At 42.5% G+C, this 19,599-nt stretch overlaps 1 protein-coding gene across 2 annotated transcripts in view; it reads right to left on the bottom strand.

Annotated features, from left to right (window-relative positions):
- Window positions 1-13,077, bottom strand: part of Wsck (tyrosine-protein kinase Wsck) — a 61,633-nt gene extending 48,556 nt beyond the window's left edge. Inside the window, exon 1 of one of the 2 annotated variants that reach the window (XM_071674786.1) lies at window positions 12,983-13,077. The gene's annotated coding sequence lies outside the window, so the exon portion shown is untranslated. Of the gene's footprint in view, window positions 1-12,849 lie in introns of both variants that reach the window. The other variant, XM_071674787.1, reaches the window with a different exon arrangement.
- Between the last annotated feature and the right edge of the window lie 6,522 nt (window positions 13,078-19,599).

Here is a 19,599-nt window from a genome sequence, read left to right as displayed (position 1 = left end):
TTTTTTTCACCTCTTGCACCCTTCTCTTGACCTCCTGCCTCTTTCTTTTATACAACTCCCACTCATTTGCATTATTTCCCTGCAAAAATCGTCCAAATGCCTCTCTCTTCTCTTTCATTAATAATCTTACTTCTTCATCCCACCACTCACTACCCTTTCTAATCTGCCCACCTCCCATGCTTCTAATGCCACAAGCATCTTTTGCACAAGCCATCACTGCTTCCCTAAATACATCCTATTCCTCCCCCACTCCCCTTACGTTCTTTGCTTTCACCTTTTTCCATTCTGTACTTAGTCTTTGCTGGTACTTCCTCACACAAGTCTCCTTCCCAAACTCACTTACTCTCACCACCCTCTTTACCCCAACATTCTCTCTTCTTTTCTGAAAACCCCCACAAATCTTCACCTTAGCCTCCACAAGATAATGATCAGACATCCCTCCAGTTGCACCTCTCAGCACATTAACATCCAAAAGTCTCTCTTTCGTGCGCCTATCAATTAACACATAATCCAATAACGCTCTCTGGCCATCTCTCCTACTTACATATGTATACTTATGTACATCTCTCTTTTAAACCAGGTATTCCCAATCACCAGTCCTTTCTCAGCACATAAATCTACAAGCTCTTCACCATTTCCATTTACAACACTGAACACCCCATGTACACTAATTATTCCCTCAACTGCAACATTACTCACCCTTGCATTCAAATCACCCATCACTATAACCTGTCTTTTGCATCAAAACCACTAACACACTCATTCAGCTGCTCCCAAAACACTTGCCTCTCATGATCCTTCTTCTCATGCCCAGGTGCATATGCACCAATAATCACCCATATCTCTCCATCAACTTTCAGTTTTACCCATATCAATCTAGAATTTACTGTCCAGAAGTATACCAAAAAATAAGGTAATAGGGATAATGCCAGGTAACTGTGATCATGTTAACAAATATTTGTTACAACATAATGTACAGAAGCAAATTCACTTCTTTCAAATAAAAGAGTATGCATTTTTTTTTCTTTTGTTTTCATGTGCCATCTCTACTTACAATGTATATGTAATATACAGGTACTGTATTACATGTCTAAACTGCTGAAAGAGGTAACTGAATTAGCATGCATCCATAATCACTTGATAAGAAACCAAAGAATTGTTGGAAGAAGTTTATATTTATACCATAAATTACAAACACTGCATGGCATGTGTGACTAATGTACTACAAGCATTGAAAATGAGAGAACTCATTTACATATGAGGGGTAATTGGGATTACAGAAAAATTCTTTAAGATTCCATAAATGTATAGCATAACTGGTATTGCATTAAATCAAGATTCCTTAATTGGACAATATAATTGGGACTACAGTAAAAGTTGTTTGTGATTCCACAAACGAAATGCATTAAAAGTTTTGTTCATGGTTCCATCATAACATAGTTACTGCCATTGTTTTCTCTTACACACATAAAATTTCATAAAGCATCAGCGTCAGCGAGGAAGTGCAAGGAAACAGACGAAGAATGGACCTACCACCCACATACACTTATACATATACATAAACACCCATACACGCACATAAACATACATATACATTTCAACGTATACATATATATACATACACGGACATATATTATTATTATACTTTGTCGCTGTCTTGCGCCTTAGCGAGGTAATGCAAGGAAACAGATGAAAGAATGGCCCAACCCACCCACATACACATGTATATACATAAACGTCCACACACTCACATATACATACCTATACATCTCAATGTATACATATAAATACACACACACAGACATATACATAAACACACATGTACATAATTCATACTGTCTGCCCTTATTCATTCCTGTTGCCACCCCGCCACACATGATATGAAAACCACCTCCTCCTGCATGTGCACTAGGTAACGCTAGGAAAAGACAACAAAGGCCACATTCGTTCACACTCAGTCTCTAGCTGTCATATATAATGCACCGAAACCACAGCTCCCATTCCACATCCAGGCCCCACAGAACTTTCCATGGTTTACCCCAGACACTTCACATGCCCTGGTTCAATCCACTGACAGCATGTTGACCCCGGTATACCACATCGTTCCAATTCACTCTATTCCTTGCACGCCTTTCACCCTCCTGCATGTTCAGGCCCCGATCTCTTGAAACCTTTTTCACTCCATCTTTCCACCTCCAATTTGGTCTCCTACTTCTCCTCGTTCCCTTCACCTCTGACACATATATCCTCTTTGTCAATCTTTCCTCACTCATTCTCTCCATGTGACCAAACCATTTTAAAACACCCTCTTCTGCTCTCTCAACCACACTCTTTTTATTACCACACATCTCTCTTACCCTTTCATTACTTACTTGATTGAAACACCTCACACCACATATTGTCCTCAAACATCTCATTTCCAGCACATCCACCCTCCTCCACACAACTCTATCTATAGGCCACGCCTCGCAACCAAACAACATTGTTGGAACCACTATTCCTTAAAACATACCCATTTTTGCTTTCCAAGATAACGTTCTCGACTTCCACACATTTTTCAATGCTCCCAGAACTTTCGCCCCCTCCCCCACCTAATGATTCACTTCCACTTCCATGGTTCCATCCGCTGCCAAATCCACTCCCAATCTCTAAAACACTTCACTTCCTCTAGTTTTTCTCCATTCAAACTTACCTCCCAATTGACTTGTCCCTCAACTCTTCTCTACCTAATAACCTTGCTCTTATTCACATTTACTCTCAGTTTTCTTCTCTCACACACTTTACCAAACTCAGTCACCAGCTTCTGCAGTTTCTCACACGAATCAGCCACCAGCAGCTGTATCATCAGCAAACAACAACTGACACTTCCCAAGCTCTCATCCACAACAGACTGCATACTTGCCCCTCTTTCCAAAACTCTTGCATTCACCTCCCTAGCAACCCCATCCATAAACAAATTAAACAACTATGGAGACATCACACATCCCTGCCGCAAACCAACATTTACTGAGAACCAATCACTTTCCTCTCTTCCTACACATACAAATGCCTTACATCCTCGATAAAAACTTGTCACTGCTTCTAACAACTTACCTCCCACACCATATATTTACACCATATATTCTTAATACCTTCCACAGAGCATCTCTTTCAACTCTATCATATGCCTTCTCCAGATCCAGCAATACTACATACAAATCCATTTGCTTTTCTAAGTATATTTCATATACATTCTTCAAAGCAAACACCTGATCCACACATCCTCTACCACTTCTGAAACCACAATGTTCTTCCCCAATCTGATACTCTGTACATACCTTGACCCTCTCAATCAATACCTTCCTATATAATTTCCCAGGAATACTCAATAAACTTATACCTCTGTACTTTGAGGACTCACTCTTATCTCCTTTGCCTTTTTACAATGGCACTATGCAAGCATTCCGCAAGTCCTCAGGCACCTAACCATGAGTCACACATAACATCAAATAACCTTACCAACCAGTCAACAATACAGTCAACCACCTTTTTAATAAATTCGACTGCAATACCATCCAAACCCGCTGCCTTGCTAGCTTTCATCTTCTGCAAAGCTTTTACTACCTCTTCTCTGTTCACCAAATCATTCTCCCTAGCCCTCTCACTTTGCACACCACCTCGACCAAAACACCCCATATCTGCCACTCTATCAGCAAACAAATTCAACAAACCTTCAAAATAATCACTCCATCTCCTTTTCACATCACCACTCCTTGTTATCACCTCACAATTAGCCCACTTCACTGATGTTCCCATTTCCCTTGTCTTATGCACTTTATTTACCTCCTTCCAAAACATCTTTTTATTCTCCCTGAAATCTAATGACACTCTCTCACCCCAACTCTCATTTGCCCTTTTTTTCACCTCTTGCACCCTTCTCTTGACCTCCTGCCTCTTTCTTTTATACACCTCCCACTCATTTGCATTATTTCCCTGCAAAAATCGTCCAAATGCCTCTCTCTTCTCTTTCATTAATAATCTTACTTCTTCATCCCACCACTCACTACCCTTTCTAATCTGCCCACCTCCCATGCTTCTTATGCCACAAGCATCTTTTGCACAAGCCATCACTGCTTCCCTAAATACATCCTATTCCTCCCCCACTCCCCTTACGTTCTTTGCTTTCACCTTTTTCCATTCTGTACTTAGTCTCTGCTGGTACTTCCTCACACAAGTCTCCTTCCCAAACTCACTTACTCTCACCACTCTCTTTACCCCAACATTCTCTCTTCTTTTCTGAAAACCCCCACAAATCTTCACCTTCACCTCCACAAGATAATGATCAGACATCCCTCCAGTTGCACCTCTCAGCACATTAACATCCAAAAGTCTCTCTTTCGTGCGCCTATCAATTAACACATAATCCAATAACGCTCTCTGGCCATCTCTCCTACTTACATATGTATACTTATGTACATCTCTCTTTAAACCAGGTATTTCCAATCACCAGTCCTTTTTCAGCACATAAATCTACAAGCTCTTCACCATTTCCATTTACAACACTGAACACCCCATGTACACTAATTATTCCCTCAACTGCAACATTACTCACCCTTGCATTCAAATCACCCATCACTATAAACCCGTCTCGTGCATCAAAACTACAAACACATTCACTCAGCTGCTCCCAAAACACTTGCTTCTCATCTGTACATATTCATACTTTCTGGTTTCATCCATTCCCATCACCACCCTGCCACACATGAAATAGCATCCATCCCCCCCTTCAGCAAGGGAGCGCCAGGAATATAGACAAAAAGGCCACATTCATCCACACTCAGTCTCTAGCTGTGATGAATAATGCACTGAAACCACAGCTCCCTATCCATATCCAGGCCCCACAGACCTTTCCATGGTTTACCCTAAATGCTTCACGTGCCCTGGTTCAGTCCACTGACAGCACATCGACCTTGGTATACCACATCGTACTATTCACTCTTTTTCTTGTATGCATCTCACCCTCATGTATGTTTAGGCCCCAATCACTCAAAATCTTTTTCACTCCGTCCTTCCACCTCCAATTTGGTCTCCACCTTCTCCTTGTTACCCAACTTCTGACACATATATCCTCTTTATTAATCTTTCCTCACTCATTCTCTCCATGAGTCCAAACCATTTCAATACACCCTCTTCTGCTCTCTCAACTGTGCTCTTTTTATTACCACACATCTCTCTTACCCTATCACCCTATCATTACTTATTCGATCAAACCACCTCACACCATACAGTGTCCTTAAACATTTCATTTCCAATGCATCCACCCTCGTTTGTAAAACCCTCTCTACATATAGCCCATGCCTTGCAACCATATAACATTGTTGGAACTACTATTCCTTCAAACATACCCATTCTTGCTTTCCAAGATAACGTTCTCGCCTTCCACACATTTTTCAACACTCCCAAAACTTTCGCTCCCTCCCCAACCCTATGACTCAATTCCGCTTCCATGGTTCCATCCGCTGCCAAATCCACTCCCAGATATCTAAAAAACTTCACTTCCTCCAGTTTTTCTCCATTCAAACTTACCTCCCAATTGACTTGTCCCTCAACCCTACTGTACCTAATAACCTTGCTCTTATTCACATTTACTCTTAGCTTCCTTCTTTCACACACTTTACCAAACTCAGCCACCAGCTTCTGCAGTTTCTCACCCAAATCAGCCACCAGCGCTGTATATGGGGTGTTCAGTGTTGTAAATGGAAATGGTGAAGAGCTTGTAGATTTGTGTGCTGAAAAAGAACTGGTGATTGGGAATACCTGGTTTAAAAAGAGAGATATACATAAGTATACGTATGTAAGTAAGAAAGATGGCCAGAGAGCGTTATTGGATTACGTGTTAATTGATAGGCGCGTGAGAGATACTTTTGGATGTTAACGTGCTGATGTGCTGAGAGGTGCAACTGGAGGGATGTATGATCATTATCTTGTGGAGGCAAAGGTGAAGATTTGTAGAGATTTTCAGAAAAGAAGAGAGAATGATGGGGTGAGGAGAGTGGTGAGAGTGACTGAGCTAGGGAAGGAGACTTGTGTGAGGGAGTACCAGGAGAAACTGAGTACAGAATGGAAAAAGGTGAGAGCAAACAACATAAGGGGAGTGGGAGAAGAATGGGATGTATTTAGGGAAAAGATGCGCAAAAGATGCTTGTGGCATGAGAAGCGTAGGAGGTGGGCAGATTAGAAAGGGTAGTGAGTGGTGGGATGAAGAAGTAAGATTATTAGTGAAAGAGAAGAGAGAGGCATTTGGACGATTTTTGCAAGGAAATAGTGCAAATGACTGGGAGATGTATAAAAGAAAGAGGCAGGAGGTCAAGGGAAAGGTGCAAGAGGTGAAAAAGAGGACAAATGAGAGTTGGGAATAGAGAATATCATTAAAATTTAGGGAGAATAAAAAGATGTTGTTTTTGTATGTAGCATTTATGGATCTGGAGAAGGCATATGATAGCGTTGATAGAGATGCTCTGTGGAAGGTATTAAGAATATATGGTGTGGGAGGCAAGTTGTTAGAAGCAGTGAAAAGTTTTTATCGAGGATGTAAGGCATGTGTACATGTAGGAAGAGAGGAAAGTGATTGGTCCTTAGTGAATGTAGGTTTGTGGCAAGGGTGTGTGTGATGTCTCCATGGTTGTATAATTTGTTTATGGATGGGGTTGTTAGGGAGGTGTATGCAAAAGTTTCAGTAAGAGGAGCAAGTATGCAGTCTGTTGTGGATGAGAGAGCTTGGGAAGTGAGTCAGTTGTTCGCTGATGATACAGCGCTGGTGGCTGATTCATGTGAGAAACTGCAGAAGCTGGTGACAGTTTGGTAAAGAGTGAGAAAGAAGAAAGTTGAAAGTAAATGTGAATAAGAACAAGGTTATCAGGTACAGTAGGGTTGAGGGTCAAGTCAATTGGGAGGTAAGTTTGAATGGAGAAAAACTGGAGGAAGTAAAGTGTTTTAGATATCTGGGAGTGGATGGAACCATGGAAGCAGAAGTGAACCATAGGGTGGGGGAGGGGGCGAAAATACTGGGAGCCTTGAAGAACGTGTAGAAGTCGAGAACATTATCTTGGAAAGCAAAAATGGGTATGTTTGAAGGAATAGTGGTTCCAACAATGTTGTATGGTTGCGAGACGTGGGCTATGGATAGAGTTGTGCGCAGGAGGGTGGATGTGCTGGAAAATGAGATGTTTGAGGACAATATGTGGTGTGAGGTGGTTTGATCGAGTAAGTAATAATAGGGTAAGAGAGAGATGTGTGGTAATAAAAAGAGTGTGTTGAGAGAGCAGAAGAGGGTGTTTTCAAATGGTTTGGTCACATGGAGAGAATGAGTGAGAAAAGATTGACAAAGAGGATATATGTGTCAGAGGTGGAGGGAACGAGAAGTGGGAGACCAAATTGGAGGTGGAAAGATGGAGTGAAAAAGATTTTGAGTGATTGGGGCTTGAACATGCAGGAGGGTGAAAGGCATGCAAGGAATAGAGTGAATTGGAACAATGTGGTATACTGGGGTCGACGTGCTGTCAATGGATTGAACCAGGGCATGTCAAGCGTCTGGGGTAAACCATGGAAAGTTCTGTGGGGCCTGGATGTGGAAAGGGAGCTGTGGTTTTGGTGCATTATCACATGACAGCTAGAGACTGCGTGTGAACAAATGGGGCCTTTGTTGTCTTTTCTAGCGCTACCTCGCACACATGGGGGGGAGGGGGTTGTTATTTCATGTGTGGCGAGGTGGCGATGGGAATGAATAAAGGCAGACAGTATGAATTATGTACATGTGTATATATGTATATGTCTGTGTGTGTATATATATGTATACGTTGAGATGTATAGGTATGTATATTTGCGTGTGTGGACGTGTATGTATATACATGTGTGTGTGGGTGGGTTGGGCCATTCTTTCGTCTGTTTCCTTGCGCTACCTCGCTAACGCGGGAGACAGCGACAAAGCAAATTAAATATAAATATTAAAAAGATGTTTTAGAAAGAGGTAAAGTGCATAAGACGAGAGAACAAATGGGAACATCGGTGAAAGGGGCTAATGGGGAGGTGATAACAAGTAGTCGTGATGTGAGAAGGAGATGGAATGAGTATTTTGAAGGTTTGTTGAATGTGTTTGATGATAGAGTGGCAGATATAGGGTGTTTTGGACAAGGCGATGTGAAAAGTGAGAGGGTTAGGGAGAATGATTTGGTAAACAGAGAAGAGGTAGTAAACGCTTTGCAGAAGATGAAAGCCGGTAAGGCAGCGGGTTTGGATGGTATTGCAATAGAATTTATTGAAAAAAGGAGGTGACTGTTGCTGACTGGTTGGTAAGGATATTCAATGTATGTATGGCTCATGGTGAGGTGCCTGAGGATTGGCAGAATGCATGCATAGTGCCATTGCACAAAGGAAAAGGGGATAAATTCAGGTGAGTACTCAAATTACAGAGGTATAAGTTTGTTGAGTATTCCTGGGAAATTATATACGAGGGTATTGATTGAGAGGGTCAAGGCATGTACAGAGCATCAGACTGGGGAAGAGCAGTGTGGTTCAGAAGTGGTACAGAATGTGTGGATCAGGTGTTTGCTTTGAAGAATGTATGTGAAAAATACTTAGAAAAGCAAATGGATTTGTATGTAGCATTTATGGATCTGGAGAAGGCATATGATAGAGTTGATAGAGATGCTCTGTGGAAGGTATTAAGAATGCATAGTGTGGGAGGCAAGTTGTTAGAAGCAGTGAAATGTTTTTATCAAGGATGTAAGGCATGTGTGCGAGTGGGAAAAGAGGAAAGTGATTGGTTCTCAGTGAATGTCAGCTTGTGGCAGGGGTGCATGATGTCTCCATGGTTGTTTAATATTTTATGGATGGGGTTGTTAGGAAGGTGAATGCAAGAGTTTTGGAGAGAGGGGCAAGTATGCAGTCTGTTGGGGATGAGAGAGCTTGGGAAGTGAGTCAGTTGTTGTTCGCTGATGATACAGCGCTGGTGGCTGATTCATGTGAGAAACTGCAGAAGCTGATGACAGAGTTTGGTAAAGTGTGAAAGAAGCTGAGAGTAAATGTGAATAAGAGCACGATTATTAGGTACAGTGGGGTTGAGGGACAAGTCAATTGGGAGGTAAGTTTGAATGGAGAAAAACTGGAGGAAGTGAACTGTTTTAGATATCTGGGAGTGGATTTGGCACCAGATGGAACCATAGAAGCGGAAGTGAGTCACAGGGTGGGGGAGGGGCGAAAGTTCTGGGAGCGTTGAAAAATGTGTGGAAGTCGAGAACGTTATCTTGGAAAGCAAACATGGGTATGTTTGAAGGAATAGTGGTTCCAACAATGTTGTATGGTTGCAAGGCGTGGCCTATAGATAAGAGTTGTGTGGAGGAGGGTGGATGTGCTGGAAATGAGATGTTTGAGGACGATATGTGGTGTGAGGTGGTTTGATCGAGTAAGTAATGAAAGGGTAAGAGAGATGTAAGCTAACAGAGTGTGGTTGAGAGAGCAAAAGAGGGTGTTTGAAATGGTTTGGTCACATGGAATGAATGAGTGAGGAAAGATTGACAAAGAGGATAAATGTATCAGGGGTGGAGGGAACGAGGAGAAGTGGGAGACCAAATTGGAGGTGGAAGGATGGAGTGAAAAAGATTTTGAGCGATCAGGGCCTCAACATGCAGGAGGGTGAAAGGCGTGAAAGGAATAAAGTAAATTGGAACGATGTGGTATACCGGGGTCAACGTGCTGTCAATGGACTGAACCAGGGCATGTGAAGCGTCTGGGGTAAACCATGGAAAGTTTTGTGGGGCTTGGATGTTTAAAGGGAGCTGTGGTCTTGGTGCATTATACATGGGAGCTAAAGACTAAATGTGAATGAATGTGGCCTTAGTTGTCTTTTTCTAGCGCTACCTCGAGCGCATGTGGGGAGGGAGGTTGTCATTTCATGTGTGGCACGGTGGCTACGGGAATGAATACAAGCTGCGAGTATGAATTATGTACATGTGTATATATGTATATGTCTGCATGTATATATATGTACATGTTGAAATGTATAAGTATGTATATGTGCATGTGTGGATGTGTATGTATATACATGTGTATGTGGGTGGGTTGGGCCATTCTTTCGTCTGTTTCCTTGTGCTATCTTGCTGACACGGGAGACAGCGACAAAGTATGATAAATATAAATGAATATAAAATATATATAATCCTAATGTTATAGCATCCAGGATGGAGTACATACTGGATTTCATGCAGTTAACACTAACAACCATAGCTGCGATTATGCCTATCCAACAAGCTGTTACGAATTACAAGATATCATGGATGATCTTGAAGAACAGGTTGTCTGGCCAGTAAAATGGATATGGAAAGCCAGGAACAAAAACTGCTCTTCTGCTGCCTCATAACAAGCTGGTGACTGTGCAAAATATGGTCACTTTGGCAGACTCTGCCTATGACTGATATCAACAAGCTTTGTAAATTTGTTCAGTCTTATGTAAGGAAGACTGAGTATCTAGTATTGCAGTCTGTAAATGATCTAACTCATAAGGACTGGGCAAATGGCTCTTACTGCAATGCAAAATACGAATGTCAGGAGTCGAAGGAGCTGTAATACTGTTGCAAGAAAACAAGGTGTGTCTGATAAGGACAATGACGAATCCTTCAGAAATCTTCAGAAATCACTGTAATGTGTACCACCATAGAAATTCAAAATTTCTGAGAAGAATTACCTTTGAAATGACCTAAAGGGCAAAAAAACTGCAAAATTACTGACAAGATACTAACCATGCTGAATAATGCAAGAACTCCTCAAAGTCTTCAGTCTCTACAATATCAGCTTGTTGAGCTAATGGTAGTCCCACCTCAATATGTTATATGTTACAAATACAAAAGAGCATCTGGTGGACACATGGATCTAAGGTGGGCAGTAGGAATTTGTTCAATGCATGAAGTACTAGCTGCTATGTGTATTCAAAGGTTTTATAATTTCCCTCTTATTTTGCTGAAAAATATAGGTGTGAATTGCTTTACAATTGCTAATTATCTGCAACACCTTTGTGTTCATTTACAAAACATTTATTACTTGTACGTAAACACAATTATGCCTAATCCCAATCACTCAAACCTATGAGGTGACTGGGATACATATATGGTGCAAAGATGAAATATTTTGCGGACTTTCATCTTGCTCAATGCAAATGAGACTAGTCAGCTCATTTTGGCATAAATTCATTACATATAAAGTCTATTCCTTGCATTTATAAAAGAAAATAAATGATCTCTACTTCCTCATGATAGCTAGGAGAGAAAGAGAAGACACATGAGGAAGCCTGGTTCTTTTAAAAGAAAACACAAAGGAGGATGACTGGCCCTCTTACGTTTTAGGAAACAGGCAGAAGGCCCATTCAAGCAATAAATAAAAGGAAAAGTAAATGTACGCAAGAAGTGTACCGTGATGCTGACAGTTTATATCCTCTGAAAAAATTGCAGCATATACAAAATGATAAAAGGATAGTACATGAAGCACTAAAACATGCCAATTTCAGACATGCTAAAGTACTACTACTCATGGGGATATTACTTATTAGGAAAACCCAGATATGAGACAACCACCTTACCTATTATCAATACATAAATCATAATGTTCCATACCTGTTACTGTATTCTTGGAAAACTATACTAGCACTTCAAAATAAAATTCAACATCCAAAGTTAACAGTGATGTTACGGTAAAATGATAAATTATCTGTAAAAGATTGTTTCTGCTCAACACTGCGACTAGTTTTGAAGAATGGCCAGGTACAATTTTGATGTTTTATGTAAGCTGTTACAATTAAAAGAAATACCTGCTGTGGAGTGAGTTATCTTAACTTCTAAACTGATGTTTATTAAATAAGGCAACAGTAGAATACCACTAGAATTTATGAAAACCTAGCCTATCCTAAGTCACAAGTAAGATCTATCTGAACTCAAAATACTGTGGTCGAAATATAACTAACATTCATGAAATTGCACCACTTCACATGATGTCAACAAACATATAATACAATGAGTGGCCATACAACCCCAAGCAAGACAATAAGATAATGTTAGTACATTTCAGGTATTCCAGTTATCAAGTGAGGTCATACAAGGTGTTTACAGGTTCAGCTGATATAGTGAATGTGCATTTGCTACTTATTCTTAAATAAATAATATCTACATTTTCCCTTATATACACAACCCTCATTACCTTATCCATTCTCCTTCAATAAAACGTTATGGTGCAAATCATACACAACAGTTTCTGTGTTCCCTTACCTCCACATTACCATACCAGAACAGTCACAGTTTTCACATTTGACACCCCAAAGTTACGAAATTTGTTACATGCAAGGGATAATCTGTGGTTTAATAGCTCCAGCTTGGAACACTCTTCCCAAGGTTAGGTTAGTTTGGGTTGGTTTGGTTAAGTTAGATTAGATTCGGACGTATACCATTGTTCATCCCACTATATGTGAGGCGAAGACTGGAAAACTACCCAATACCTGATCAATACTGCTGCAGAACTAGTCTACTCAACATTTTCCATAATTTTTAAAGCTCTTGCTACTTTGTGGAGTCCATGTAAGACTACAGGACTGTGAAAGAGGTTGTAATACAACAACAATAAGATGTGGAAGTCCATCTTCACACCACAAAGCTCTAACTTGCAACACCAAATCAACTGTCGTATACTGTTACTCTTCCAAGGAAAATCGATCACTGAAGTGGCACTGTTCAATATAGAACTTAGATTTACTCTTCATTATATACAATAATTATGGTGCTTGTAGGAGATATATTGGGTGATGTCATGGGTACAACTGGGGAGATGAATCACCTGTTAGCGCCCCAACGGACTATTGTGGACGCCTCAGACCAAGATCTCCACTACACACGTCTCACTAACTACACCAGGTACACAGAGCCAATCATCATATCCATGCAAAGTATACTCCTTCAAGCAGGCATACCTTGAAATCGTCAAGAGACTTCAAATCCCACCCATTTCCCTGAAGAAGTGTCACAGGTTACCCTCCATAACCACACCTGCTAGACACAAACAACCAGAACAGCCAACCTTACAGAAACTCTCATTATCACAATAAAATATGTATCATTTCTGTCATCATTATGTGAGTAAACACGTTTATTCTCATACATAAGCAGAAAATATTTCTTTTTCTTCACTCATCTTTATCTATGCGAGAAACAATTACTTAAAGATGGATTTGTACACTGTTGGTACGTTGGCTGGCGGAGAGATTTAAACACGAACATCTACGTAAACCAATTTTCCTTTTGTATATCTGCAATGATAATAAGATACCTAATGTAATGCTTATAAGAGGGAGAGTAACTACTCATCAAAGGCTACCTACAACGAGGTTTCAGGTGGGCTGGGGCCAGCATGTAGCCCTCGTCGCATTTCTTGCTTGTGTTGTTAGTTTTTCTCCTCACTTCACTTTGGTAATCATTAATTATTGCTTTATTTAGTACCTTAATTGATATACATCTATTTTACTTTTAATGGCTTTGATGCTTACTGTAGAGGCCCTATTTCTGCGGGTAAGATGAATAACATCCACCTTTCATGCAGATTATCCATGTTATATTCGTGTAGCATCTTGGACTACATACTCTCCGTCATACGTACTTCTCTGGACGTGAATCCTTTCATTTCCCAATACATTTAGTTTTTGACCTATTTGTCACCACGCAGATATCATCATATATCTTTTACCTTTCAAGATATACAACACAAGTGTCTGCAACTCTTTTAATCGTGCCTAGAGGGTCAAGGTCAGGTATTCCAGTCATTCAGTTTCACTTGTAAGATGTCTTCAAATACTTTTCAGCTTATTTAATTTCTTACTTTGTTGACCATATAACAGAACAGTATTTAATTTTGCTTCTCATGTACACATTGAACATTCTTATCCACGTTCTCGCATTGAAAGTTCTCATTATCAGGCCACTCGTTGCTTGGCTGGAGGGCACTATTGCGTCAATAGTTTTCGTATGACGTCACTCGCTCTCTGTCCGCCATGATGGAGGATAACATGAACGTGGAATGACTTTGCATGTAACCGGGACCTATGGTAGTGTGGTAACCTCTGGTGCTGTTTCTGTGTGCGTAAATCGATGGAACCGGAAAAAAGGAAAGAGGTTTTTTCGAATTTCAGTAGCTGAAGACGAGGATGCACAGAACACAACAATTACCGAGAAAACGAACAGAAAACTGGATGTCAGTGCATAACAGAACAGATTCTGAATTGTCAGCACCTCACCATCGAGTTAGTCAGATAATTTTCTTTCTGGCGAGTTTATTTGTTTGGTATATTCCTTACTTTCACCGAAATATTGAAGTTTAGATAACTAGAAAGCAACGATCCTTTGATGCAAACAAATTTCAATTCATTTTGCGTTTGGATGGTTGCCGATCTGTTTCACAATAGAAGCAGAATTTAAATACCTCTGTAAGAAATTCATGATGAGAAAATAGAGGGAAGAAATGTATGATACTTAACATCTCATTATTTTCTAACTGATCAAGTTGGCAGAAGCGAAATCTTTGCCATTATTGAGAGAGAGAGAGAGAGAGAGAGAGAGAGAGAGAGAGAGAGAGAGAGAGAGAGAGAGAGAGAGAGAGAGAGAGAGAGAGAGATTTTTCATGTGAAGTTTACGTCATATTCCCCTTCCGAGAGGTCTTGGTTGCCATCAGTAAATCAAAATATAATTTTCTCCATCTAATTACAGCAAAGCTGGGCCATTTGTATCCGTACTCATCCGGTTACGTACAATAACAATATTCAGATATCACATACACTTGTAATTTTTTCATCCAGCCACAAACCAAATGACTATATCATGCTTCCATCTTGTAATGTTTCAGTTGTTCCTGGGTAACTGACTGGTGTGGCTGCAAGAAGTAAGTGGTCGCCGATGTTAGGGTAACTTATTCACCGAAAAAAATATAAACTCCGCCAATATGTCATCCATTTCATTTTTCTTAGGGGAATAAGGATATATATACTTCCTATCATTTCATTTATTTTCACCAATACCTTGGTTTTGTATCCTGTTGATGGTTTTCGTATCACTTGTGTTTTCTCTTCGTCACAGTTTGGTTGTCTTGCATAATGGTGGAACGTTGTAACATTATGGCAACGTAAACACCATCCATGTTCGCTGATTTCAAGTATCTAGTTTTAGATGATTTTCTTTTTCATTCTATAATTTATTGATTCACTTCTTGCGTTATTAAATTTCATAGAGAGAGAGAGAGAGAGAGAGAGAGAGAGAGAGAGAGAGAGAGAGAGAGAGAGAGAGAGAGAGAGAGAGAGAGAGAGAACAGTTTGATTTTAGACTGGATGTGTAGTGTCAAAAGTTTGTTTTCATACCAAAACAAGAATGACAGAGGCTGGAAGAGAGAAATTCGAAAGGAATTGAAAACTGCTGATTTCTGAGTCAACTGCCATAGACAATATACCAACCAAAATCATTATTACCAGAATCTTAACAAGCATATTTTTGGTGAAGGCGTTATTTATGTCCCTGCCTATGTATGTACTATACATGTACCGTATGCCGTTCTGTATGTACTGTATACACTTCTCTACATACCGTCTGCGATTCTATATTTACCGTATGCAATTCTTTATGTAATGTATGTCATTCTTTATGTGCGACATGCGATTCTGTACGTTTTTTTTTTTTTTCATACTATTCGCCATCTCCCGCTTTAGCGAGGTAGCGTTAAGAACAGAGGACTGAGCCTTTGAGGGAAATCCTCGCTTGGCCCCCTTCTCTGTTCCTTCTTTTGGAAAATTAAAACAAGAGGGGAGGATTTCCAGCCCCCCGCTCCCTTCCGTTTTAGTCGCCTTCTACGACACGCAGGGAATACGTGGGAAGTATATGCCAATATATAAGCATCGTATGACATTGTGTATGTACACTGTGGGATTTTATATGTACTGTATGCGATTCTATATTTACCATCTGTGATTCTGTCTCAAAAAGGTAAGCCATTCTATATGTATTGGATGCGATTCTGTTTGTAACTGAATGTCGGCATATAGAACTCATGTTAGTAACAGGTAGCGAGGATACCTGGAAGGAATTAGATTTCTTTAAACAATATCAGTGAAACAAAAATATCACGTGAAGCAGTGCGTCTGTTGACGTGTCTGTCCCATCCCCTGCCATCACCACCTTACACCAGTGCCCGCCCAGCCATCACTGTGTGGGTAGTGAACATCTATGTGACACATACCACATTATGGAACCCCATAAAGGTTGCCGCTGTGCTGCTGCTGCTGCTGCTGCTGTGCCGATGTTGCTGCTCCTGCAGCTGCCGATGTTGCTGCTGTTGTTTGACTACAGTCATAACTCCAGGTCGAGGAATACATGTGGAGAAATCACATCACATTACCTCACCCACGTTTGTCTTGAGAGTGTTCAATGTTTTGGTTTTGATATGAGACATAAACATCTCTTGTCATGAAGATAGATGTTCCATATTATTGAACGTAAGGTTTTCTAAAAGCCTCCTCAGATATTACATGCTTGTCACTTTTGTGTTGTTGTTGCTCGGGGCCTGAACATGCAGGAGGGTGTAAGGCATGCACGGGATAGACTGAATTGGAATTATGTGAACAGACAGTGGGCGACATGCTATCATGAGACTAACCCAGCATCCGGGGGAAACCATGGAAAGGTCTGCAGAACCTGGTTGTGGAGTGGGAGCTGTGGTTTCGTTGCATTACACATGGCAGCTGAAGAATGAAGGAGAGCAAATAACGCGTTTAATCATCTGTTGCTGGCGCTACCTCTCTAATACGGGAACGGCGAACAGCTGGGTTACCGGACCTGGACATGACTTTTCAATGTCAAATCCTCAAACTGAACAATTTGTTGAGAGATTTGGAACCGCTGTGATGCCTCGCCTCAGCAGGAAGTGAGGCAGTCATGTCCTCTCTGTAGTTCAGGTTTGCTCTTTGAACACACTGTGGTGGAATATCCCAGTGGGTTTTGTACCTGCCCAACACTGAAACCAAAATGTGTGCCATTGCCCCGCTGGACAATACCAAATCATGTAGTATCTGAAAAAGAAAAATTACCCTTTTCAGTTGTTTACCCAACAGCTGAAAATGTGTCTTGTGTCCAATAACATTTATTGACAGTTTTGTTTGAGTTTGAAGATGTGGTAATATGGTACAGTAACTTCTAAGAGAGTCGTCTTCTTGTCCCGTCTGACTGAGTGTTGATGTATTCGTCCAATGATCATCAAATCAGCGACTATCACATCAGCGATCATCGCATCAGCGACCATCACATCAGCAACCATCACATCAATGACTATCACATCAGCGACCATCACATCAGCGACCATCACATCAGCGACCACCACATCAGCGACCATCACATCAGCGACCACCACATCAGCAACCATGACGTCAGCAACCATCACATCAGCGACCATCACATCAATGACTATCACATCAGTGACCATCACATCAGCGACCACCACATCAGCGACCATCACATCAGCGACCATCACATCAGCGACCACCACATCAGCAACCATCACGTCAGCAACCATCACATCAGCGACCATCACATCTTGCTAACCACTAACGGAACTTTCCACATCAAACACTTAGCTACGTCTCAGTATATCTTCAGTATTCAGTAGGAAGCTTGACAGTTTACACAGGTGTTGGGATATTGGGTGGCCATGGTAACTGCCACTGACGGAATGTCCGGACAGCGCAGACGTGACGATATTTGACGGCAAGAAAACCTCTAACCCTCGGCTCCTCCAAGAGCCTCCTGTGAGGGGTATTGGTGACGATGTCAGGGGGAGATTTTTTTTTCCTAGGGTTAAGGTGATGGTTGGTATACATATCCTAGGGAAGAGGTTAATTATTATCAGACTGGAGGGAGTTATAGAATGGAGGGTATTCTTGGATCGACATAGTGTTTGGATGGCATTCAACCCGGCAAGAAATAGTTTACAATGAAAAAATATACACAAGAATAAAGACCCGTGTCAGCCCCCCCCCTCCCCCCGCCTGCCTCCCTCTCTCTCCTCCAATAAAGGTAATTTTGCTGTTAGTTACCTGCGAGCTGGGCCAGCCCTACGTGGGAGCTGAGCTAACCCTACGTGGGAGCTGGGCCAGCCCTACGTGGGAGCTGGGCCAGCCCTACGTGGGAGCTGGGCCAGCCCTACGTGGGAGCTGAGCCAGCCGTACGTGGGAGCTGGGCCAGCCCTACGTGGGAGCTGAGCCAGCCGTACGTGGGAGCTGGGCCAGCCCTACGTGGGAGCTGAGCCAGCCCTACGTGGGAGCTGGGCCAGCCTTACGTGGGAGCTGGGCCAGCCCTACGTGGGAGTTGAGCCAGCCCTACGTGGGAGCTGGGCGAGCCCTACGTGGGAGCTGGGCCAGCCCTACATGGGAGTGAGCCAGCTCTACGTGGGAGCTGAGCTAGCCCTACGTGGGAGCTGGGCCAGCCCTCCGTGGGAGCTGGGCCAGCCCTACGTGGGAGCTGAGTCAGCCCTACGTTGGAGCTGAGCCAGCCCTACGTGGGAGCTGGGCCAGCCCTACGTGGGAGCTGAGCCAGCCCTACGTGGGAGCTGAGCCAGCCCTACGTGGGAGCTGAGCCAGCCCTACGTGGGAGCTGGGCCAGCCCTACATGGGAGTGAGCCAGCCCTACATGGGAGTTGGGCCAGCCCTACGTGGGAGCTGGGCCAGCCCTACATGGGAGTGAGCCAGCTCTACGTGGGAGCTGAGCCAGCTCTACGTGGGAGCTGGGCCAGCCCTACGTGGGAGCTGGGCCAGCCCTACATGGGAGTGAGCCAGCCCTACGTGGGAGCTGAGCAAGCTCTACGTGGGAGCTGAGCCAGCCCTACGTGGGAGCTGAGCCACCCCTACGTGGGAGCTGGGCCAGCCCTACATGGGAGTGAGCCAGCCCTACGTGGGAGCTGGGCCAGCCCTACATGGGAGTGAGGCAGCCCTACGTGGGAGCTGAGCCAGCCCTACGTGGGAGGGTGGAGAGGCTGGTGGGTTGTGATCAACACATCAAGTGTTCACATAATGTAGGGAAGATCAAGTTCGTTGTGGAAGGTAACAAAGACGTAAGTACGAAGTGTTTCCTGAAGCATGTTGGGGTTACTACTATTTTTGGCGTATGTAAATAACTCGCCGGCTGGACTGGACTCCTAACTAAACATATTTCCAGATGATGCTCAGGTCGTGATGCACATAATGGGCGCACCTGGGGACCTGGACCAACTCCCAAGTTGGTCACGTTGACGGGTGATGCGCCCGACGAGGCTGACACAGAGCGACTCCGAGCCAGTGCTGGGTGACGAGGCTGACACAGAGCGAGTGTAGGCCTGGCTGTGGTTATCACTTAGAGAACATGAATGACAGGAATGTGTGTGTGTGTGTGTGTGTGTGAGGGGTCGACACTGGTCTGATGTGTCGCCATAGCCACACATCAGGAGAAATGTGAGAGGCAAATTGTCTGCTGGCAAGTATTGCCATCAAGTGTGAGTATATAGATAAAGACGTGTTCAGTAACTGTT

This window comes from Panulirus ornatus, chromosome 20 (genome assembly GCF_036320965.1).
Source record: "Panulirus ornatus isolate Po-2019 chromosome 20, ASM3632096v1, whole genome shotgun sequence".
NCBI classification, from domain to species: Eukaryota; Metazoa; Arthropoda; class Malacostraca; order Decapoda; family Palinuridae; genus Panulirus; species Panulirus ornatus.
This window is presented reverse-complemented; position numbering and strand designations above follow the sequence as displayed.